General features: G+C 37.3%; 1 protein-coding gene across 1 annotated transcript in view; it reads left to right on the forward strand.

Moving 5' to 3' along the window:
* The window catches only part of CSMD1 (CUB and Sushi multiple domains 1), a 1,018,930-nt gene that overhangs the window by 725,369 nt on the left and 267,974 nt on the right, over positions 1-25,587 (forward strand). The window lies entirely within an intron of this gene.

The raw sequence follows: 25,587 nt of genomic DNA on the forward strand, positions 1-25,587 counted from the left end.
CAGGAACTGACACGGCTAGCCAGATAGAGCTTCTGAGGGAATATGTGGCAACCAAAGTCTCGGGCTGCAGGCTAAGACCAAGTTTTCTGTCAGTGTTTGGTGGCAGCAGTGAGCACACCTGTGGGAAGTACATTTGGGTAAAAGAACTGCTCAACCTGGGGACAGAGATTCAGGAACAGATGGGCAGGGTGAGGAGCATCAGGGAGTTTGAGAAGGGGGAACCAGACTGAAGAAGGGAATCTAAGAGGCAGAGAGGAATGGAAGCAGGTTTTATCTTAGATTTGCAGGCAAATGCCTTCTCTTCCTGCCTCACCTCACCTTCCCAGGTGCCCTTATTCACAGGTATGAAGCTTTAGAACATAATGGACAGGCAAATGATGATGTGGATGATAGTCCACCTAGATTGTAGGGGTCCCCTAGGGCTAGTCAGCTTACTGTGTGTATCACAACTACCTTCATCAAAGAAAACAAAGGGTTATTGTCATATGACTCCCCTCTGAGGGGAACAGAGAGCCCAGTGTGCCAAGCAGATTCACCCCATAGGGATATCTGCTGCCTTCCCGAGGCTCAGGTAAGAGATATTACTAGAAAACTCATTAGCCTTATATTGACCTCTGCTTATTAAGCATTATTATTTTTTCATGTCAGCAGTGTTGAAGTAGAAAGAAAAGTACAAGGGCAGTCAAAGAGGTCTTCAGAGCTTTTAGATGATTGTTAAGAAATCATGGACATAGAATCATTAAAGTTGGAAAAGACCTGTAAGATCATTCTGTCCAGAAACAGACAGACCCAGCTAATCAATATGTGGCTCCAAGGAAGGTATAGCGAGCAGAATTTTGGATTTTTCAGTCGTGAGGCCTGCTGCTTTCTGATGAGAAGCATCTCAGATGTAAGGGCCTTTTGTGCAGCAATTAGCAGAGCTGATTGATAGGGCTTTAAGCTAGAAATGAAGGGGGAAAGGGGTAAAGCCAGGCTGACCAGTGATAAGCTATATAATAGCACACTAGGCAGATAGGTAGTCTTTGTATCCAGACTTAATCCTTTGGAACAAGAAGTGAACTAGAATGAAATAGTTTGAATGAATATGACCAGATACCTTTTCAGTTAATTGTGCCTTCACACATATCAAGAGGAAGTATTGCCTTTCTGATTAAAAAACAAAATGAATTGGTCAGCCTCCAGGAAAATGATTTAAGAACACAATTAAGAAAGTAAAATTTTAAGTTACCATTAGGGAATGTGTTTGACTTGATAATAAGTACAATTATCTACTCTCTACATGTTCATATTTATAGAGTTTAATCAGTGTTGAAAAGTTTTGTTCTGTAGAGGATAACATTGTGGAACAGTCTCTTGATGATAACCAGTTATAAATTTTTTAAGGGGTTAATGTAGATACACTTTATAAACATTTCCAGTCTCAAAGCTCTTCTCTTCATTCCTTCCATCCCATTCCAGAGCTATAGTGTTGGAAATATCCAAATAATTTTGTCATGATGGTACCTCTGGTAAAAGTAGATTTTATTCACAATTGAAATGGTGGGCATCCGGCAAGCAGGAGCACACCTATGAATGAAATAGTACATCTCAAGTACAGCTTGAGCACCAAGGATCGCTGCTTCAGAGCTGGTCCAGCCAGAAGCACTGCGACTGACCACGAGGTAGAGGGGGGTTTCGGTCGATTCCCTCACTCAGGGATCCCCGAGAGAGCAGAGCAGCTGGGCAGCTCTCGGCTGGGCAGTTCTCGCGAGAGTGGCCATCACAGCTGGAGCGTTGCCAGGGCAGTGGCTCTGCACCCATTCCCCCTTGCCTTGAAAAAGCCTCGGGGAGGGCAGCAGCATATCGCTGCTCGCCAGACAAGGTGTATGAGAAACACCTAGGCTGATTTGTTGAGGAGAAACAGTAAGCCACTCATACATGGGACTCCCCAGAAAGGGCAGTTGTTATTGCCAGGGTGAGTGATAAGTGTGGGGGCTCCTGTAAACGACCTGGCAACAGGGTAAGGGCAGAGCCAGCACGACCAGCAGCAGGGAGGGCCTGATCAGGCACACCTCATTAAGGCTATCTAGTAGTGTTAGTGTGCCTGCTGGTTGGCAATGGCTGCACCCCGGAGGAAGGCTAACACCACAAAAATTGTGGAGACCCAGGTGGAAGTCCCATGCTCATGCAGAAAAAAGACTGCAGCCAAAAAGAGCATGGAGACTCAGACTGAGGTCCTGTGTGTGTTTGAAAGGATAGCTGATGCTAAGACTAGTGTGGAGACTCAGACTGAGGCCCCAACATGAGATGCTAGTACACAGGTCACTGGCTGTCATGAGTGCCAGAGCCTGGCCTTTGCAGTGGTGGGTGATGGCAGTGGTAGTTGTATGAAATGTGACCAACTACATCACTTATTCAGCCTTGTGGTTGACCTGAAAGAGAAGGTAGAGAGGCTGAGGACCATAAACGAGTGTGAGAAGGAGACTGACTGGTGGTGCCAGTCCCTATTGGCCCCGAGATCTTGGTGCGTAGCTGAGGCACTACGTGGAGTATGTCACCCCCCGCTGCCTTGTAAACAAGTGGGAGAAGGGAAAAGGCATGTGGGTGAGGGGAACCGGCGGGCTGACAGTGCTGCAGTGAGCCTCCTGTCCTCTCCTCCTCCTATGAACAATTCGAGAAGGTGGGAGGAGTGGAAACGTACTAGCTCGACAAAGTGGGCGTCCCCCATCCTGACTATCCTCAGCTCCCCAGGTACCTCTGAGAAATAGATCTGAGACCCTGGAACTTGAGGGAGAGGTGAGTGGGGGTGTGGAGGGAGGTCAACCCGTAAGGTTGCCTCGGGAAAAGCAGTTGACCTCATGCCTCAAGACTGCCTCCACCCGGAAGGACAGAAGGGTTGTTGTTGTAGGAGATTCCTTGCTGAGAGGAATAGAACGCCCTATATGTCGGCCTGATCCTACCTGTAGGGAGGTGTGCTGCCTCCCTGGGGCACAGGTCAGAGACATTTCTAGGAGACTTCCTGGTCTGATTCGCCCTTCCGATTATTACCCTTTATTGATAGTCCAGGCTGGCAATAACGAAGTTGCTGAGAAAAGTCTCAGAGCTATCAAGAAAGACTTCAGGGGACTGGGGCGGGTAGTTGAGGGAGTGGCTGTGCAGGTGGTGTTTTCTTCCATACCTTCAGTGGCAGTGCAGGACACTGAGAGGTACCAAAAAACCCACCTCATAAATAAATGGCTTAGAAGTTGGTGCAAATCCAGGAATTTTGGATTTTTTGACCACAGGGAAACTTACTCAGTGCCTGGCATGATGGCAGCAAATGGAAGTAGTCTGTCTCTGAGGGGGAGGACTCATTAACAAGTCTTTAAAATAGGTATGAAGGGGGAAGGGAGCAAAATCTGGGCTGCTGGGGTTGAGCGAGTCATTCGAGGGCTCATATCGAACCTGATGGGCGATGACAGTGAAGTACAAAGGGATGGACTGGGGGCAGGGGATGTTGGGGATGCTGCTGTTCTAGGGGAACCTAGATCCTCTATAAAGGCGGTGAGATGGAAAGCCCAGCTGAAGTGCCTTTATACCAGTGCATGCAACCTGAGAAATAAGCAGGACGAGTTGGAAACCGTGATGTGCTTAGAAAGTTATGACCTTGTTGCTATCGCAGAAACATGGTGGGATGATTCCCATGACTGGAATACCAACACTGAGGGCTATTAGCTCTTTAGAAGAGATAGGCTAGGTAGGAAGGGTAGGGGAGTTGCCCTCTATGTCAAAGAGTGGATAGACTGTGAGGAGCTTCCTCTGAGAAACAGTCAGGATCAGGTTGAGAGCCTGTGGGTTAGAATTAGGGATGGGTCTAACAAAGGCCAGCTGGTGATAGGAACATACTACAGGACACCTGATCAAGGGGAGACTGTTGATGAGGCTTTCTTGCTTCAGATGCGGGAGGCTTCATGCTCATGGGCTCTTGTCTTGATGGGGGGCTTCAACCATCCAGATATCTCTTGGACAGACCACAGGGTGAGTTGCAAGAGGTCTAGGAAGCTCCTGGAATGTGTTGATGATAACTTTCTGGTCCAGGTGTTGGACAGACCGACCAGAGGTGAAGTGTTGCTGGACCTGCTGCTCACCAATGCAGAGGAAATCATTAATGGTGTTAAGGTTGGAGGCAGCCTGGGTTGCAGTGACCACGTTCTGATCAAGTTCGTGATCTCAAGGAATCTGGGCCCGGTGAAGAGTGGCGTCAGGACCCTGAACTTTGGGAGAGCAAACTTTAAGCTGTTCAATGGACTGCTGGCCGAAATCCCCTGGGATGCTGTCTTTAAAAACAAAAATGTTGAGAAGAGCTGGTTACTCTTCAAAGATGCCTTCCTGAGAGCGCAAGAACTCTCCATCCCTCTGAACAAGAAAGCGGGCAGAGAAGGTAGGAAGCCGGTGTGGCTCGGTAAGGATGTGCTGGGCGTGCTGAGGGTGAAGAAAGGTGCGTACAAGCTCTGGAAACAAGGGCGTGTCACCTGGGAAGAATACAGGAATGCCATCCAGACTTGCAGATGCGGGATCAGGAAAGCCAAGGTGCAGCTGGAACTGAACTTGGCGAGGGACGTGAAAAACAATAGGAAGACTATCTACAGGTACATTAGCCAGAAGAGACAGGCCAAAGCGAGTGTACCTCCTTTGGTAAATGTAAAAGGAGAACTGGCTTCAGCAGACAAAGAGAAGGCTGAGGTACTGAATGAGTTCTTTGCCTCGGTCTTCACTGGCGGATAGGATTCCAGTACTTCTCACATCCCTGAGCCCTGCATCCCTAAACCTCTGGGTGGGGACCGAGGTGGTAAATCCCTCCCCACTGTGAAGACAGAGCAGGTCCAAGACCGCCTCATGAGACTGAAAGCGTACAAGTCTATGGGGACGGATGGAGTGCATCCTAGGATTCTGAAGGAGCTGGCTGAGGTGGTTGCCGAGCCGCTCTCCATCATATTTGAAAAGTCATGGCTGTGAGGTGTGGTCCCGGGTGACTGGAGGAAGGGTCACGTCACTCCCATTTACAAGAAAGGGAGCAAGGAGGACCCCAGGAACTACAGGCCGGTGAGTCGCGCCTCTGTGCCTGGGAAGATCATGGAACAGATCATCCTGGATTACATGCTTGATCACATGAGGAAAGGGCGTGTGATCCGTGACAGCCAGCATGACTTCAACAGAGGAAGGTCATGCTTGACCAATCTGGTGGCCTTTTATGATGGAGTGACGGCATCGGTGGACAAGGGAAAGACGACCGATGTCATTTACCTGGACTTGAGCAAGGCCTTTTGTCTCGCTCCAATTTATAGGAGGGAGATGAGGTTCTTTTAATATCTGTATACCTGGTGTGAGATTAAGAAACAACAGTTCATATGTTAGTCCAACCAGTTTATTATAAATCCTAATCAGGGGGACGGGGAAGGGAAGGAGGGCGATAGAAAAGATAGGAAAGAAGCAAGAATTGTGTAAAGCGGGGATAGTCACCACCAGGATCCAGCAGCGGTCCCATTGCATGCTGTTTAAAGGCCTGAGGCATAAGAAGCAGGGGGAGAGGGGGAGGGGGGAACGCAGAGAGCAGCAGTGTGGCCGGCCTTGGGCAGCAAGTGGGTAGCAGGAGGCAGTTGCAGAGCCAATCCAGGAGGAAGCAGCAGGACTCAGGTAGCGGGCCCAGGAGAGTCCGTCAGCATGCAGGAATTCCGTAGTGAGGAATCTGATGGCAGACTCCTTTGTTCTTCTTCAGCATTGTGGTAGAGCGCAGAGAAGTCCAGGAGGGAGAGAGCACAGAGCAAGTCTGGGAGAGAGAGAAGGAGGTTGTGAGGCTTCTTCATAGCAGAAACCTCTTCTTCTTCATGAGGAATCTGTTGCCTCCTCATGATTGTAGGTCCCCATTTTATCCTTCTTCTCTTTCTGCCTATGTGACATCCCTAGGTGCTTGAGCAAGAGTCATGTGAGTACCCCCTGAGATGGCCATCTTCCTCAAGATAAGCCCACACAAAAGACCGCTTCAATGCCATTAAGCTGCAGCTTATCTCTCTCTCATTGCCCCTGGCCTTGTCCATCTGTGCCCCTCAGACAAAGGATTTCACAACCCCTGCCCAGGACTTGCCTGAACTTGTTCATCTGTGTCCTCAGCAAGCTTTGAGACAATGATGTAAAAGAATAATCTGTTACACCTTTGACATGGTCCCCCACCACATCCTTATCTCCAAAGTGGAGGGATGTGGATTTGATGGGCAGACCACTCGATGGATAAGAAACTTGTTGAAAGGCCGCAGACAGCGGGTGGTCATCAGTGGCTCCATGTCCAGGTGGAGGCCGGTAACGAGTGGCGTCCCCCAGGGGTCTGCTTGAGACCGGTGCTCTTTAACATCTTTATCAATGACATTGATCACAGAATCGAGTGCACCCTCAGCAAGTTTGCTGACGACACCAAGCTGAGTGGTGCAGTCGACATGGTTGAAGGAAGGGATGCCATTCAGAGAGACCTCGACAAGCTAGAAAGGTGGGCCCAGGTGAACCTAATGAGATTCAACACAGTGAAGTGCAGAGTTTTGCACTTGGGCATGAGGAATCCCAGGTATCCGTGCAGACTGGAAGGAGCAGTCCTTGAGAGCAGCCCTGTGGTGAAGGACCTGGGGGTCTTGATAGATGTAAAACTTAATATGAGCCAGCAGTGTTCCCTTGCGGCTCGGAAGGCAAATGGTATCCTGGGCTCCATCAAAAGAGGGATGGCCAGCAAGGTCAGGGAGGTGATTGTTCCCCTCTATTCTGCTCTTGTGAGGCCCCATCTGGAATACTGCGTCCAGGTGTGGAGCCCCCAGTACAAGAAAGACAGGGAGCTGTTGGAGAGGGTCCCGAGGAGGGCCACAAAGATGATCAGGGGACTGGAGCACCTCCCCTGCAAAGACAGGCTGAGGGAGCTGGGCTTGCTCAGCCTGGAGGAACGAAGGCTGTGGGGTGATCTCGTTGCAGCATTTCAATACCTAAAGGTAGCCTACAGGGGGGAGGGGAATCAACCCTTTGAAAGGGTAGATAACAGCAGGACGAAAGGAAATGGTTTTAAGTTGAGGGAGGGGAGATTTAGGTTGGACGTCAGGGGGAAATTCTTTACAGAGAGAGTAGTGAGGTACTGGAACAGGCTGCCCAGAGAGGTTGTGGATGCCCCGTCCCTGGAAGTGTTCAAGGCCAGATTGGATGGGGCCCTGGGCAGCCTGGTCTAGCATTAAATGAGGAGGTTGGTAGCTCTGCATGTGGCAGGGGGGTTGGAGATTCATGATCCTTGAGGTCCCTTCCAACCCTGGCCATTCTGTGATTCTGTGATTCTGTGATCTTTTGTATCTTGTCTTCTCCATGTCTATCCCCTCCTTTGTTTTCCCATTGGCTGTGTACCCCAGATTCATAATCTTATCAAAGATTTGTATTTATAAATTACATTCTGACAGTTCATGATTCATGTGCTATCTTGTGTCAGTCAGTTGCCATCCTACCATTTCTAAGATTTTGTAGTACTTTCCTTATCGTGTTGATATGGTGATTCCCTTCAAAGCTTCTTCCATTCTGTCCAAAGGCCACTTCCTTTGTTAAACAAAGAGCACCAAAGGGGGAGGATGCCAGGCCTTCCTTAAGCCTCTTCAGATGCTTCCCTTGGCATGTCATTACTTGTTCTCTGATTTGATCTATCTTGTGCAGGATATTCTTGCCGTATACATGACAAAATATTACATATATATTCACGCTGATTAGACATAAATTGTTGCTAGGTATACATGTATATTGCTAATTAAGTTCTCCTCCTTAAATTCTCTATTAATTGGGTCTTGTCTGTCCTGCATCAAATATGAGTAAGGCTCAGAGGTATTTCAGAAGGCTGGACAGACAGCAGCTGCAGTCTTTGTGCCTATAACCTAGTCCATTTACCTAATCTCTATGACTGTAAATTACTTCACCTTTATACTGAGCATGCATTCTGGGGAAGATTCATCTAGATGATAAGTGATGAAAATTATCAGAGACCCTCCCCAGTGAAGTAGAAAGACTCCTGGAAAGAACTGTGGTAGTGGAAACCATGAAGTAAAAATTCTTATCTTGTTCCAATGCATAAATAACATTTGATTCCCACAATACTAACTCCTGTATTAAAGAAAGAAAGTTTAATAATTGTGTAGTAATTCACCTGATGCTTGTGCCCAGAAAGAGAGCAACAAGACAGGTTCTCACTTTGAGAAGGGGGGATGGTGAAGCTGCTTCTATTCCTGGCATTTCACTTCTTCAATCTGTGACACTGAGAGAAAGAAGAGCAGCCTAAAACAATGCAATTAATTTATGATTTAAATAGTAAAAATCATGCCTTTGAGTTTGGTATGCCTTTCAATGAAAGAAATTGCCTATTAGAATCATCATCCCCTTCCTTTCCAGATGTCAGGTAAGTAGAATGAGGTTTCCCAGCATGATTTTCCTCCTCTTTCCTGTAGGTGGTAATCTTCATCATTATGACAAAAGAAAATATTTTGATCTGATTTTAGGGTTTAGTCATTTAAATAAGTCAACACTGGAACATAATTTGTTTACTAATCCTATCTGAAATATAAGCAAAGATCTCACCTGTGCACCATCATAAAGCATTCAGAATTGAAGTGATATGTAAACAAAAGCTTCACAGTAAGAACAATGTGTAGGTGGCTATGGTTGCTGTGAAAGGTAAAAATGGAGACCAATTCATTATAGCAGAAACTCTTATTTCTGCCTAAGGAGAAAAACAGGAGGATTTCATACATTCCTAATCAGTTCTTATTTCAAATTTCCTATTAAAACGGGGAGAAGAAAATAGCAGAATATGTATGAAATATAAGCCATGGAAATACAAAATGTAATTTTTTTCAGAACTTCATCAAAATCATTACTGTTCTCTTGTGGCATTCTGTTCTATAAGGCACAGAACCTCTTGTCGTAGACTTCACAGACTCACTAAGTAGAGCATTTCTTTTATGCAGGTCTTTAGCTTCTCTGCAGATCTTCTAAGCAAGAGTCATCATCTTTGTTTATTAGTATAAATACCTGGAAACAAAATTCAACTCCAGAAGAGAAAAAGTGTAATTTATTTCTTCAGTCAAAATTCAAAAGTTTCTAGGATATGAGTTAAATGTTTAATTTTAATTAGATCTGAGAAAACACCATAGAGTCTACTACCCCTCCTGAGTTCACATGGAGATCTAGGAGAAACTTGTGTCTGCAGGGCCCCAACGTAATCTCGGAGGGTGGAAAGATAAGAGAAAGTGGGATAGGGCATAATCCAAGTATTGCCTCCAGTTGTCCTCAGAGAATAAATTAGGCAGTGTTTACATTAGCATTAGTAGTGCAGTGCAACAAAAGCAGCTTTGTAGTGCAAAACAGTTAGTGCTGGGGGCTTGTGGTTCATACTAAATGAATTTTCAGGATTTTTACTGTGCACTAGTTCTAATTTGAATCTGGCTGGAAAACACCTCCCAGCTTAGTTACATTCAAAAAGAACACAGTTTACCTGTTCTGAGATTGCACTGTGATGCTAACTAGAGCACAGGAGGTGGAAATGCCCAGAGATTGTTTTGGAGTTGCACCCTTGATCTGAATGCATTTTTAATCTTCTTACACAGCTACTGCAGTGCACAAAGAAGGCTGACATTTACTCAAGCCTTGTACATACAGGATGGAATCAGCTCCATGGCTAAGCAACGAATGCTCAGAAGACCAATTTAAGATTGCGTTGTTTTTTTTCTCCATAAAATTCAAACACAAATCTCATTCAATAAGGTAGTTCAAAAGGGTGTTTATTATTTGCAATTACTCACAAAATTACCAGCAATGTAATTAATATATTCTTGATATTTATTAGTTTTTTTTCAAAGACAAGGAAGAAAGTTGTGCAAAGTGTGCAGGTTTTCATTCAATCTTTCACAGAATTGATCTAATTCTTACCACCTGTCTGTGTTATTAGAATGCCATGTTAACAGTTTCCTAAATCATCATTCTTCTTAATTGTATATTAAATTTTTTGAAACATTTTGATGTCTGCATTGTGTTTTTGTTTTGTTTGTTTGTTTGTTTTGTAGCCAAGTTCTTTCTTTGCTCTCCTGATTTTCAACTTTACTGCTAAATAGTTTTTTCCTCATAGTATCTCTCAAAAGAAGGTATTTCATGCATGCTATTACACATTTAGAGTGATACACATAGAATTACACAAACTTACAAATATATGTATAACCATTTACCTTTTTGGAATCAGTAACTTATCTAAAAGGAAAATACATACTGATCATTTTTCATCTAACAGCATATTCTATGTTTGTTCTAGATTCATTATTTTTTTAATGGCCATTTAAATAAGTTTAAAAAAAAAATAATCAAGTAAATAAGGTAATAACTTCTGCTTGAAGTGAGCAATGGGACTATGTTTCCAAAATGATAATTTGGCTTCTCAAAAGTCACAGCTACCTCATTCTGCAGAACATATTTACTTCCACTTCTTCATTCCACAGAAGTACAAATAAAGATATGAGACTAATTTTTGCACTCGAGATCCACTGCATAGAATAAAAATGCATTCTCCTGGCTGTGACTTTTAAAAAATGAACTGTACATATGTGACTCATTTCAAGACTGATGAAGTACAATTACATGTGTTCAGGCAGCCTACAGGCTGTTTCCCATTGGAGTAATCTCAAGAGTCTTTTGAGATTCTCAAACTTCTGTTTTGCCTCCACTTGTGGATGTAAAAAGGCATAGATTTCCTATAGATCCTGTTCTGTCTGCCAGACCATGAATATATGTCCATAAGCCATCTCAGCACTAGATGTTTAATTCTGGGGAAGCTTACTGAACTATCTGATTTAAGCTTCAGTTATAACCAGAGGAGGCTGCAGTGCAATTCAGTTCAGCCTGAAGCAAACACCTTACTTACTGCTAGGCAAATCTAGCAGTATTTACTGTAATGAGAGGTTAGGTATATAAAGCACTTTTGAACAGAAACGGGTAAACATCTAAATTTATTTAATATTCAGATATTGCAGTTATATCTGATTTCTGCTCTGGAATGCTTTGAGTTTGAACAGTATACAGATGATTCAGAAATGCATTTTAGTCATTTTTGTATATTTTCTTGCTTCTTTATGTTACTTTAAAAGTCTTTTTTACTATGCTGTCTCTTGATAGCAGTTTCAAAGGTACTCATTAAAGAATTCTCTTATAAAGTTCTGTGACCACATAAGCTTTTTTTCTTTGTAATTATAACTGTGTTTCTAACAGACCGTTTTCAGCAAAATGATTTTCAATTCATCTTCTTTTAATAAGGTCAATCAAAATCAAATGTGTCAATTGGATTTACAGTTAACATGGAAAAATTATGAGGGAGCTGATATCTTTATTAAAGCACTAGATTTTTAGTAATTTAGCATAACCATTTGAATTAAATTAAAATTTATAATCTAACTGGAGTTGTAAGTGGGGTTGGACCAGATGACTTCTGCAGTTCCCTTAGAACCTAAATGAATATCTGACTAGTCAAATGGCTTCAACGTGTAGAATATTTAACATGTTAATATATGTATTTCACAGGTTTCTCTGTTACTAGCCACTCATTTCTGTTTTTACAGATGTAAGAATTATCAACTTTATTTTTTTGTGACGTTTTAATTAAAGCAGATTTTAGATCATTTTAAAGAATATACAGCTTTTCAATTAAACCCTATGCAATGTTAACTTTGATTCCTAAAGGTATTTGACTATATATACACTATTTCATGAATTAAATGCCACAAAGGTATTTTATGGATGCTTTTAAAAAAATACTTAGCTGTAAAAATGTGACATTATAGAGGAATTCTGATGCTTACCTGATAAATATCTCACAAGGGGCTGGTTTTCTTCCTGAATTTTACTTCAATGTGCTGCACAATCATGCACTTAAGAAATGAGTTTTTAAAGTCAAGAATGTATTTAGGATTCTTTTTTCTCAAAAAAGACATTATAAAATTGTTTAAATGCTCTTCCAAAAGACAGATATAATAAATACAGATTCTTCTTGAGAAAAATATGACAGCTTTAGTAGGCATGACTAATATTTAGACATACATTTTAAATATTTATTTATTGTCTCTAGCTTTGGTTTTCATCATGTTGGCAGCAAAGACTTGTATTTTTGACCCCTATAACATTGTTCCCTCATATTGCTTTATCATGAACAGTTACATGTCAGATTGATGCATAATTAATTCTGTTCACCTTCAAGAAATACCTCGCTTTTTTCTTCTTAAATAAGACACTTAAATTAAATTTGCAGAAGTAAATATCTAATAATGGCTTTCAAGAATTAGGACAGTGATATTATGGTTGTTTCTTTCTCACTGTGTTTTATATTTTTCTTTATAGAGCTCTGTGAACTTCAGAAGCAAAAAATGTGGGATTATGCAGATCTTTTTCTCTTTTTCCCCTGCTTAACTTTGCATTATTTAGAAGTCAGAAAATCTACAGTTATTTTCAAAAATGTATCTTCTACATTCTGAAACTCTGAAATCTGAAGTTCCTGCTTTCTGCAACTGGGAACGGTTGTAAGCTGGATTTTAATGCCTTCATGTGTCTGGTCTGACAGAAAACTGATCAATCAATATATGTTTTGTAATTCACTGAATTCTCCTGTTGACAGTTGTAGAACAGTATGCTCATATACTAAATCAATTATAATGAATCAGAAACAAAAAAAAGATAGGGAGTGTTACTGACATTCGGAATATTGAATTCTTTATCAAAAGTTCAACATTTTTGGTGCTATATGAAAATGCTAATGTCACAGTCCAGAGGTCTCTGATGAGATATAGTGGGCAGAATTCATCACCTTTTTTTCTGCGACTTTCTACATATTCATGTTTGCCCTTGCTTCACATCTTAGATTATCTTTGCAATCATGGGATGAAAAACATTTTTAATAAAAAGAGAGAATTTCTATTCTGAAGAGAATAGAGAAAAGAGAAAATTCTGCAACAAATGTTAGTTTTGGCAGCAGCTCTTTTAAACAATGTTTTATAGCAATGGACAGTTAGTAGTAATAGAAAAAAATGATGCTTGCACTGTGATCTTCTAGATTTTACTGAGTATATTGGGAAAATAAGAAGCATTTTATACTATTATTTCACATGCTTTTCTATGTGATATATATTGTTGTATTTTCCTTTGAAAACTGTTTAGATTAAATGAAGAATCTTGAGCATTAGTATCAAAATGACAGAAGTAGTCTTTTGTGCAGCTACCAGATCATCACCAAATTCAAATATATTTTTCATACTAAATATTGTGCACAATCGTAAAAGAATTAATATGCTATTAAAGCCTTTATTGGAGTCATTAGAAAAAATCTAACTCTTTAAACATAGCTATAACCTTTTTATGGAAGCTCAGTATATCTATGGATGTAATGTAAGCATTTTTTTTTATTATTTAGCTAATAAAAATGACTATGAAATTGACACTGATAGTGATAAAGACAGTAAAGTTGTTCAGAAATGACATTGAGATGCATGTTTAGAATGAATAACATTAGGATAGTCTCAAATGTATGTAGTTGTTAGTATTGTTAACTAGTTTTTTAATGCAAAAGAACTTTGCATTTTTCTGTTTAAATGATTAATAGTATAAGCAAAATTAATCTCCTTTATTTAAGCAAAATTAATCTCCGTTATTAAGCTACATTTGTAAAAATACCTTTTTTATGGTATGAAAGCAAATACTGAGCTTTTAGTCAATGTCAAGCTTATGCACATTTTTTAAAGTTTCACACTCTCACACGCTCATGTTTATTTGTCATAACACTAAATTGTTATCCTTATTTATCAGTTCACAGCTCATTACTTTTTTTTGTTTGTTTGTTTTGTGCATCATTTAGTGCATCAGATTTCAACTTCCATTTAGTCTGTGCTACAAGATATTTTTCACAGTAGACCTTTATCTTTACTGATTTGAAGATTTCTGTTGTTAACAAAATTTCAAATTCTACTGATCATTCAATTCTTCCAGTTATACTGTCACTATCTGCTAATTCTGTTCTATAGTAATATTTCTTACTTTGGCCAGCACTGAATTACTGGATTTACAAATAATTATTTTCCTAGATTGTATTGAAACTTTCAATTGACAATTGCAGTTCCTCTTTAGACCTCTTTCTCTTACTCTCTGACTGTCTTTCTTTCCATTCAGAATCAGACGGGATAACATATTGAAGAGAAATAGCGTAAGATGTCTGTGTTGGAGCTATTTGATTTGTGATGCAAATAATTTGCTTCACGCCACTATATGATCAGTATTTTTCTGAGTTCTATTTTAAAAGTCCAGTTGGCTTGACATAGACACTCACTCATTTCAGGAAAACACTTTCTGTGCATCACAAAAGCAGAAATTTGTATAGTGACTGTTTTTAGGTGATGCCTCACATCGGGGCACGCAGAAGTCAACTGTCACTCCATTCTAAGTCATAATAAGAAACGTCTAGGGTTTTTTTTTTTTTTTTTTTTTTTTTTTTTTTTTTAATCAGTGACAGCTTTTCTTCCTTGAACAGATTTAAACCTGTTTTAATTACTAGTTTAGTTTACTAGTTTTAATTCTGATTTATGTCCCATATAATCACAACTGTAAAGCTCAGTCTGTCTTTTCACAATTCACTTAAACATTCATGATGCTTTGTAAAACTCAGAGATTTAGAAGCATCTTCTCTCAGTCTTTTCAAAAATTTCTTCAGCAGACAAGTTACGCTTTCTTTGGCTGCACTACATAATGCACAAGATATCAGAGAATGCTTTTCGATTTTCTTCTCACTGCCTGAGTCACAGGATCACAAAGTGATTGAAGTTGGCAGAGACATCTGGACCCATCTGGCATAACCCCTCTGAAGCAGGGACACCCAGAGCAGGGTGCCCACCACTACATCCAGGCAGCTTTTGAAGATCTCCAAGGAAGAGACTCCACAGCCTCTGGGGAGCCTGTAGCAATGCTCTGTCGCCTGCACAGCACAGAAGTGTGGCTAGTAAAGAAGTGTGCTCAGACTGCATCCTGCATTCTAGTTTGTGCTCACTGTCTCTTTTGCTCACTCACTGGCACTGTGAACTGCAGAAAAGAGCCTAACTCATCTTCTTTGCACATACCATTCTGATTGTTATGTATATTGATAAGATTCAGTTAATTCATGGAATGTATATGGACAGTTGTCGTGGGAGAGGAAAAATGTTCATATTAAGGGATTATATTTTACAACTCTTCTCAAGTGTGTAAAGATCCTGGATCCTCACCTATTTTTGGCATAGATTGTTTCTGGTTCTTTTACTTATCTATCAGACTGCGTCAAATCCTTCCTACACTATATTTTTTAATTGTCACCATGAGGTTTAAACGTACCTCTTGAGGATCCCACTTCTTCACACTTGATGTGAAGAGAATTAATTTATTTTCACAGAATGGAGTGCTTCAAAAATCCTACTTATTGAGATCCAATAGTATAATATCTTAGAGGAACAGTCAGTCATCCTTACACTAAGACTTACTCAAAGCACTAGCAACAAAGACTTGCTGTGAGTTTCTTGTACAGTTCTGCTGTAGATTGTCAGCTCTCTGCCAGAGCTACTGTGACCTTGGCACGCCTCTGTGTTCCAGATGACTGTCATTTTGGCAGCTAGTGTGACATCCACACATTCATCAAACAGTGCAAAATCATAGAAGCTTGTAAAGCAGACGCTTAGTAGTATGATCCAGCAGCTATTATTTGCAGGGCAGTAGCTGAGACCCATCACCAGCTATCTGTTAAGGAAGAGTTTCATGGAGCTTCCTGTAGCTTGAACATGGATGCAGATTAGAAGTAAGGAAACAAAATTTGAGGTTAGCAGCTAATAAAGATACTTGAGACATATAATCCAAATATATATTTTTCAGCTGAGTTTTCCTTCAGAATGGTTAATGAAATTCCTGCAAATGTAAGGGAACGGAGATAGAATTATTCTTGGGAAAAAAAGAAAGAAAGAAAGAAAGAAAGAAAGAAAGAAAGAAAGAAAGAAAGAAAGAAAGAAAGAAAGAAAGAAAGAAAGAAAGAAAGAAAGAAAGAAAGAAAGAAAGAAAGAAGGAAGGAAGGAAGGAAGGAAGGAAGGAAGGAAGGAAGGAAGGAAGGAAGGAAGGAAGGAAGGAAGGAAGGAAGGAAGGAAGGAAGGAAGGAAGGAAGGAAGGAAGGAAGGAAGGAAAGAAAGAAAGAAAGAAATCTGTTTCTTACAGATTACTTGGTATACAACTTAATTCTCGACAAATTATTTCTTTGTCTCTCTATAATTTGTACTGCACCAGAAATATCATAGTAAGGATACATTTTCTGCCTTCTGTGAATCCTCTTGCTCAAGTTGAAATGTGACTCATGATGTAAACTTCCTTACAGTGTGAATTTAAGAAGCATATAGTTTCTCTTGATTATAAGGCAACATTAAGCATGTTTTTAGTATTGCCCTGGACTGTGGCTATGACAATTATGCAGTGACTTTCACTGTCTCCTCTCTGTAATGACATTCTTTGTCAAGATCACAGGTATTTTCTGATACTGGCCTAATTTTTTTAGTTGTCTGCCTATTGTTTGAAGCACTTCAGTGCTACAGATGAAATTCTAAAGAAAGCTTGAACTTTAATTGAATTACTTGTATAATTATAGAATATAGTCTCCATCTATATATGCAGCATGACATTAAATTCAAAATATTTAACATCAGCTTTGCATTTTAAAAAATATAACTCTTCTCAAGGAAGCTGTCATGAAAAACAGGAAATTAGGGGTGCTGTGTAGGGAACAATAATGATTTAGAGTAGTAATAAAAAATAGATGTGAAATCTGATGGATCTGATTTTTCAAAAATATTTGCATGCGTTAGAATAATAAATTTCACTAGCAGTCTTTTTTTTCTGAATATTAAAGAGTTACATAATTATTAAATAGCTTATTCTGTGTAGAACTGGACCTCTTCACAGCTGATAGGCATTGTGACTGAAACAAGGAATGACAAATGCTCCAGCTAGACTTAAAATGCAAAGACAAAATCATGATGTTTTGATCATTTAAACCTCTTAGCTAGTATCTTCTCACCTGATGCATTTGCTATCAGACGTTTATGCTTGGCAGTACTAGTAATTTAGTTTCATGAACAGTGCACAGGTAGGAGGTATATGAAGAGGAGAGAGAACTCAAGATCTGATAAGACAGACTGTCAAAATTCCTGTTTGAAATGGTGGTATTTTAAAACAGTAATATGTGATATGATACACTTCTTTAATACTAAACGTTTTAAAAGTAGTTAAATTCAATATCCAAAGGGATAAAATAGTTCCCTGTTGTAGGGACCAAGAGGGAAGACAACAATAAGCCTTTCACTAAGTGCAAAGTAAGTATACTAAATAAATCCGAAGAGTAATCCAGAAAGTCACATTTTGTGTTGAATATGGTAGAACTTCAATGGATTTGTATTTGCATGGAAAGGAATTTCTATTTGCATTTGCAAGGAAAACATGAGTGAAAGTCTATTACAATAAGTCAGTTTTCCTGATAGACAGCAGTAGATAATATTTGCTTAGGAAAGTTGTTATCAACTCATCAGAAAAGCAAAACTTGCTAGCTGTTGCTATTAGATGTGGTGTAGCTAGCAGCTGTTTTCTTGTTAAAATTTCTTTTATTCTCAGAAATGCAGTAGATCATGTTCCTGTGTGTGTGTTACTGTCTTGTTTATGCATATACCGTGTAATATATAAAAAACAACACTTATCTCCATTTTAAGTTTAGCTTCTTAACAGGAACATCCTAGTTATGTATCTGTTAAGACATACGAAAGATGAAAAGCAGTTTAATGACTAAATGAGACATAAATTTGAGAAACAGACCATTTGACAGCTGGTCACATCAGATCTAAGAATGAAATCTGTTTCATATAAGGAAATAACAGGATATTTTGCTATTAAAATGGTACTGCAGTATTACAAGTATTGTTATTTGCAGATGATGTTATGATTCTTCATTGTAAAACTACAAGGCTGTAGTTATAAAGTTATAAAAACTATAAAATTGTGAGTAGTCATCATCGTTAATCACCATACCAGCTTTTTGCAGACATTTCACTGACAAGTCGGTCAAATTAACACAATCATTCAATTTGTAATATATGCTTCACTTGTTCCTGGGCCCACGTTGTCTCATGACTGTCTAAATACACTGCATTTAAAGTTTCTAGCCTATATTCTCAAATTTTGAAGTGATTTTAAGGATTTCAATAAAATAACAAAATAATTGTAAAGTGCACATTGTTTTTGTAAATAAGATAATTCATTTAAATCTGTATCAAAGTGTTTATCTGTACAGGTTTTATTTTTTTAATTATTTTTGTTTTTATTTTTATTTTTTATTTTTATTTTTTTTTCCCCCTGCTATTTTGTTTTTTGGAACATTTTGCTATTAGGTAAAATTAAAATAGCTTTCCAAAACTTAATTTATTTGTACTGTATAAACTATGATTTATAAGTAAGTCACAGCGTACTGTAGAGGAAAAACTGCAGCTACCCTTTTCAGCTATTATTTTTACATTTTAGTGGAGTTTTTATAGACTCTGTCCATTGTATATTCATTACAGATGATGCCTAACAGACAGAGGCTGTTCTGTTTACCCATATTTAATTTGAATTAGATTCAAATAATGACTTGTGCCCCAATGTGTTCTTACAGTGCACTGTTATCTGCATGTTTATGCTGATCGCCATATGGTTTTTAGATTATTGACCAGCAATTTTCTTCTCCAATTCTGATATAACTTCTTGCCAATACAGGTCGACAATACTCAGTGCTTATAGTTGTAAAAGTCGATATAGATAAAATAAGAATAAAGCCTATAATCCTTAAAGTCAATCATGTTTACCACTTTCACTTAATGTGAATTTTAGAGAATGGCACAAGATGAAAATAAGCATATTAAGTATAATTAGTATATTCATTATATACTATTATATAAAATAAGTATAATAAGTATATACCACTGTATGACAATAGAAGTTTTTATCATATGCATAGTACTTAAGAACATATATTCATGTGTGAGAGATTAGATCTTAAAGCTGAGGTAGGTAGTAATTTATTATTAAAAACATTAAATACATATTTAGCTTATGTGTGGAAATTTGAAGCTATGTATATGAAGGATTGCTGAACAAGGCTCAAAATGCATATGCTGTAATCACTGTAACTTTTATAGCTTTTGGGAGAACGTACTTTGTTTTCTGTGATCATCCACACAAAAATAATATTGAATATAGTTTAATGCAAATACATTAGTAAGTATTTGCATTAAATGTAATTTTAGTTTTTCAAAGTGTTAAGAGAAATTCCCTGTATGGCGCATATTTTTTTAACACTATAAATAAGAAATAAAATTTTATAGACAGAATAAAAGCTCATTGCCATTTTTAGAGCAAAACTAAAACCAGAATTGTATTTTTTGGAAAAAAATATCAGTATCTTAAATTAGTAAAACTGAAAATCAAGGCACTGTCAGGACCTTATTCTGAGTGCGTATTATGTCAAAGTTTACTAAGTGATGCTTATTATTGATTTAATTAAGGGTTGAGAATAGCACTTAAAAGCACATCAACAGTAATCACTAAATAGATTGTATTCTTATGTTTTGTATGGCATTTAAAATAATATATCTGTCCAACTCATCCAAGTGAAGAGGCACTATTAAAAATGTAATTTGGCTGGATTACCACCCTGAAAAGCATTTGAGCTAAATGTTTACTTACCAAATGCAGGAGGCTAAGAAATCAGTTATTATGGTTCAACAATATATCAATAACTTGTTTTCTTCTTGTTGTGTCTGTTCTTGTTAATTGGAAGTATTTATTTCCTTTTGTTTGTATTGACATACTGACTTTGTTTAATGTGGCCCCTTGATTATTATTCTATACCAAAGTGAAATAATAGTCTAATGGGTTATGGAAATAGATGAATGCAATGACATATTGTAATGTGGACCAACGTATTCTCTTTCATGAACAAAATCTGAAGGAACAGGTTCTCATATCAGAGTGGTAGTTCTCGCAATCAGATAGCGAGGAGTTAAAAACAGATCAGAGTACCTCTGAGAAGTTTCATATCTTTTGGACTTCGATAATTAAGTCTTTGGTTTGGTTGGTCTGTTCTCACTTTTGCTAACATGTGAGCTCTGTCATGGTTGGGAATGCAGAAGTTCCTTTAATCAAAAGAGTATGAGAGGCTTTTTTTATTTTTTTCTTCTCCTTTGGACGCATGAAGAGTAAGAGAACAGAGTGCTGGCCACAGTGCCCCATCAAACTTTGAACTACTGGAAACAGAGTGTGTGGGCTTCTCCACTTGGCCATGTTTTTCAGGTGTTTGTATTCAGCAGGATAGATTTCAAGACTATTACATTAATAGATAGTCTTACATATACCAAGAAGACATTCAAATAGAATAATGAAAATTATGTGAAACAGAACCTGTGTTTTTAAGTTGCTTCTTCTAGATTTCTAGCTGCTATTTTTTATTTAACACATAGTATTGCTTTTGATCCACTTGAGATAACAGCAGGGCATGTTACAAGGGAAAATTTTAAGAATATTAAAAATGAATCTATTGAAATACATTTATTGAAAAATGTATTCCTGTGGTGAATAATATGCTTAGATCAGAATAGTCTACTTAATAATACACTTCATGCACAAGGAAAACCACTAGTGTTTTCTGATCTCTACCACTATTTTTTAGTGTTACACTCATTCTTTCAGTATTTCCCTGGATCCTAGTGTTGACAGTTCTAATTTTCATGAAGACCTGGAGAGGGAAGATTGCTAGATGTTATTGCACCCTGATCTCTTGGGTGAGAGTTCATGATAAGGGCTTCTTTGTCCTCAGTCTTGGGTTCATTTTTGTGTGTTTTCTAATTGACAGTCTTTTTATTGATTTCCAGGTACATTTTGGAAACAGCAATGCTATTGCTTATTATATAGTCTTAGCTGAGCTTAAGTGAATAAAGAAGCAAACAAACTGAGCCTCACCAGAAACAAATTTGGCTGTTCAGGCTGATTCTGTGCCATTTCAAGGAAGATAGTGTTGCCTAATTAACAGAGATCTGCATTTGGAATCTAAATCCTGTTATTTCTCAGAATATTCAATTATCTTTGGCAGTTTATTTTATTGGCTCTGTATTTATGCTTTAATTGGAGTAACAAGGAAAACTTTCTTTTGCAAAGCATGTTGGCATCTTCTGAACAAACAGTGTTATGATTTCGTAGTAATAAAATAATTCCTTTGAATTATAGGGTCAGTAATTAAAAGAAATGAAACGCCAAAAAAACCTTTGTGGGCATTTATCTTCTTACATGTGTAGTAGAGATGGAAAGGCAGTAGAAAGACAACTATGGACAACATGTAATGTGGGAACAAGTGTGTCAGTTTTATGCTGTTTAGTGAATGGTGCTAACAAAAATGGTTATAGGGGATTGGAATCAGGTTCTAATTAAAACACCACTATGTTGTATGCAGATGCATTTGATGGTTAGGATTCTACTTCGGTTGCTGAAATATGGTGCAATAAATAGAGTGGATATTTTGTGTGAGTAGCCCAGTGGCTGTAGGGAATGGTGTAGTTTAAGCATTTTTTTAATGTTTTATGTTTCAACAATTCTTAATTCTTTTGATTGGTGACTGAACTAACTGATACCTGGTTACATTTTTTTTTTTCAAAAAGAAATTCCAGTGAACTATATTTACAATAAATTCCCATTATCTAAAAGATGTTCTGCATCCATGTGCTCCTGAGAAGAAACAGAGTAATGCTATTTCTTTCTTTCTTTCTTTAAAAAAAAAAAAAAAGTACTGAGAATGTCATTACAGCTGTGTTTAAACAACTCCATCATATTTTAAAAAAATGTTCCTATTTATTAACTTTTTGATGTTAATTGTTGCCATGGTCTTAGAATTGTGATATTTCTATCAAATATTCCTCTTCATTTATAGGTTTATACCTCAATATACTGCTTATCAGTCTCACTGACTTGATATCGGCATTCTTTTATTGGTTTGTTTGTTTGGTTTTTAGTTTATTTAGTTATTTAGATGGTGAAAATGAGATCTTCATAGTTCTAGTAAGGTAATCATTGATAGAATTTGTGTGTAAGAACTACCTAGTTTTATTGCTATTTCTAGTCAGTGATCTCTGTCTTCCTCTTCTATGGTATTTTGGGCATAGACACTTCTAATTCTTAAGGCTCCATGTCAGATCAGCGTAGGCTAGGAAAATATAGAATATTTTTTGAAAGTTTTATGGAGTACAGAATTGAGGTATATATTTTTTAATGCTTGTATCATCCTTTCACATTGCTTCTGTATTATGCTGTTCTTAAAGTAAAATAGATATTCAAAACCGTTTAACTGTGTTTGAAGCATATGGTTCTTCTTGAAGATTTAAGAAGATTCAGAAATTTGAAATAATATAATTATATTTCCATTTTTGACTTCTTTTCTTTCCAAATCCTTTGAACATGGGGTGTCTGCAAAGGAAATAACAACAAATTGCATTTACATGATCATGTTACTTTCAAATTTCACATAGCAGTGGGTAGGACAAACAAAATATCTGTTATATACTATTATATTTGAATTAATATGTCAAGAAAATGGAGTAAGTTGTAAAAGTCATGAAGAGCTTTATAACTTCTATTTACAATTTTAAAACTTTAAAATAAAGCTCTTCTGTTCTCTTGTCCGTATGTTTTACTGTAGCTTTACTGAGCAGCTAATTGTCACTTCATTTTGTGTCTTTAAGAGAAGCTCCATCAAGAAGGCCTCATTTTTTTATTGATTTTTTTTTTTAGTAAGACTCCATAATTAATAGTATATTACATATAGCTCTACTGTCTGATTGCATCTTAAAATAAAACTTTTTGCTTCCACTTTTGACTTTGTCTTTACTATAGTGCTTACGTTAATTTCTAATGTACTTAAAAGATAATGAAATGTCTTATCAGCAGTGAAAAGAACACATAGATCTAGGCATTTTAGAAGTGTCACCTTGTGATGTTCCCTACTGATTCTTCTAGGAAGAATGTCCTTACTGAAATTTCTTAGGACAACTAATGCTTATAAGAAAAAGTAATTATGACAGGAAATTCACTTGCAGAGCTTCTATCAGACACCTCCTTAGGTGTCTAATCTTTTTTACACATTATTTATTTCACAGTCTATTTATCTAATCATAAATAATCATGCAGAATTTTTTACATGGGGATTATGTCTTGTACATTTCAGGAAAAAAAAAAAAAAAAAACAGACAATTCTTCTGAAATACTTATAATTGTTCATCCAGAAACAAATATAATATGTTTGGAAGTATTTTTTTTGTTTTGTTTTGTTTTGTTTTTAATGTAAATAGATTATTTTCTTCATTTGGATCATTTCGGAGTATGCATATTCAATGGTGATTAGATTAATACATATATATTTTTTAAAAACTAGAAAACAGCAATGAAGTTGGAGTGGTATCTTAAAGCTGCCTTATTTTTCCAGTATATACCAATGCTATTTTATATTTATTTTTATCAATATTATTGGTGTATTTTTCTTGTTTATATTGATTAATTCCTTTTAAGATCTTTCTCTGTTGCTTTTTACCACTATTATAAATCTATTTTTTTTTTTTTAAATATTGATTCAACTGTTTTAAGATTTTCCTGCGCTGTATTCATGTTCATACCCATATAAAAATGTCTTGCATTATTTGTTAAAGATAACCCACTCCACATGTAAGAAAAATCTGAAATATCCCTCTGAGGATTCAGAGTTTTATCTGGATTTTAAATATACCTGTGTAAGCGATAGTCTGCCCTAGTCATCCAAACTCCCCATATAGTCTATAGAAGTCTATAGAAAGGACAATTCTAAATGGAATTTTGGTCTATCTTAAGAAACGTCACATGAAGTATTGTGTTACCATTTTCTTTCTACCAACTGTAGAAGGAGACATTAGCCCAGGTGCTTAATATATATATATGCTGAAATTTAGGTTTTAATGGATTAGAACAAAAGAATTTAATGCAGATATTTCAACTTTCGACCACTTGAATCTTTCCGGTGTTCTGTTGAGTTAGAGTAGAATAACAGCAGAAAAGTAAAACTGCATAACAAGATCTTTTTTCAATAGCCCTAAACATGTCTTTACAAACAATATATTTCCCATAAAGCAACTTCTCTTGTGATGTTTTCTTTACTCTTAGCCAGGTCTTTATATATTTATTTTATGGTTTATATCCAATTTCTTGATTGCAACTTACCTTATTACTAAAGATGAACATTCACATTTGTTTTTAAATTTCAATATAAAAGAACTCGAGTCTAGGCAACTTGATCATAATTAAGTACTACATTACCATATTTTCTAGTGGAATACTTTGTCAGTTTCTTTAAGTCTACTTAAAGTAAAAATAGCATTAACAGAAATACTCTTATATACATAGTTATCTTTATTGCCTGGAAAACAAAGAAAGAAACAAAACACATTGGATTTTATTCTTCTATGTTTTCTCTTTGCCTTTCTTTCTCTTTATTGGTCATGATTTAGTAATGAGTTAATACTTATTATAATCTAGGAATATTAGAAGATACACATTACCTGCTCCTGATTTAGACTACAGCATATTGCCTGAAATTCTTGTGACTGTTAAAGTATATTGTAGATAGGGAAATGCACTTTATTTCAAAATCTGGCAGGCCTACCAGCTTTTTTTTTTTGTTTGTTTGCTTGTTTTGTTTTGTTTTGTTTTTTTTTGTTTGTTTGTTTTGGAAAAAGCCTGTGTTTGATCACGAAACAAAAATTCTGTTCTATTCGCAAAATAATGACATGGATATTCTTTAAATTTTTATTATTATACATTTTTCTTTTTAAACACTTCTATGCAATCTCTATTTCAAAACACAAAAGGTTTTTTGTCCTGGAATCTATTTTAGCATGCTTTTGAAAACATGAACATACAAATAACAGAGTTTACGAAGCAAGATATGAAAAGTACAGAGTGAATTTGTAGGAAGAGGCAATATATTCTCTAAGATCATTTTGTTATTAAAAAGATTATAAACAGGTTTTTCTTTGCATTAGGAACTAAAGCAATGTAGTTCAATGCAATACTTGTCTACTCTGGTAGTGTAATTTATTTCTGAAGTTGATAATTGAAGTCCTATTCCCATTCTAGCACAGAAAAATGAGATGTGTTGGCTTGTTTGTTTGTTTGTTTTTAAGATTGAGGTAGTCTAAACAACTATCTTAGCTTGGACACTTGCCTTTTTCAGAGCTAGGTGACTTCTGCTATGTAGATCACAGAGATAAACTAGATGGAGGGTATCAGCTGGCTTTTAACACTGCTGCTGAAATATCAGTATAGTACAGCTGATGCAAAACTGTTTGAATCTGACTCAAATCTTGTGGATAGCCACAAAACAAGATAATAGTGCAAATTATGTGAATGTCTGTCCACAGGTTTCTGCTAAATTTAGTATAAAGATAAAAC

Source organism: Phasianus colchicus, chromosome 2, assembly GCF_987193195.1.
Source record: "Phasianus colchicus chromosome 2, bPhaCol1.hap1.1, whole genome shotgun sequence".
Taxonomy (NCBI): Eukaryota; Metazoa; Chordata; class Aves; order Galliformes; family Phasianidae; genus Phasianus; species Phasianus colchicus.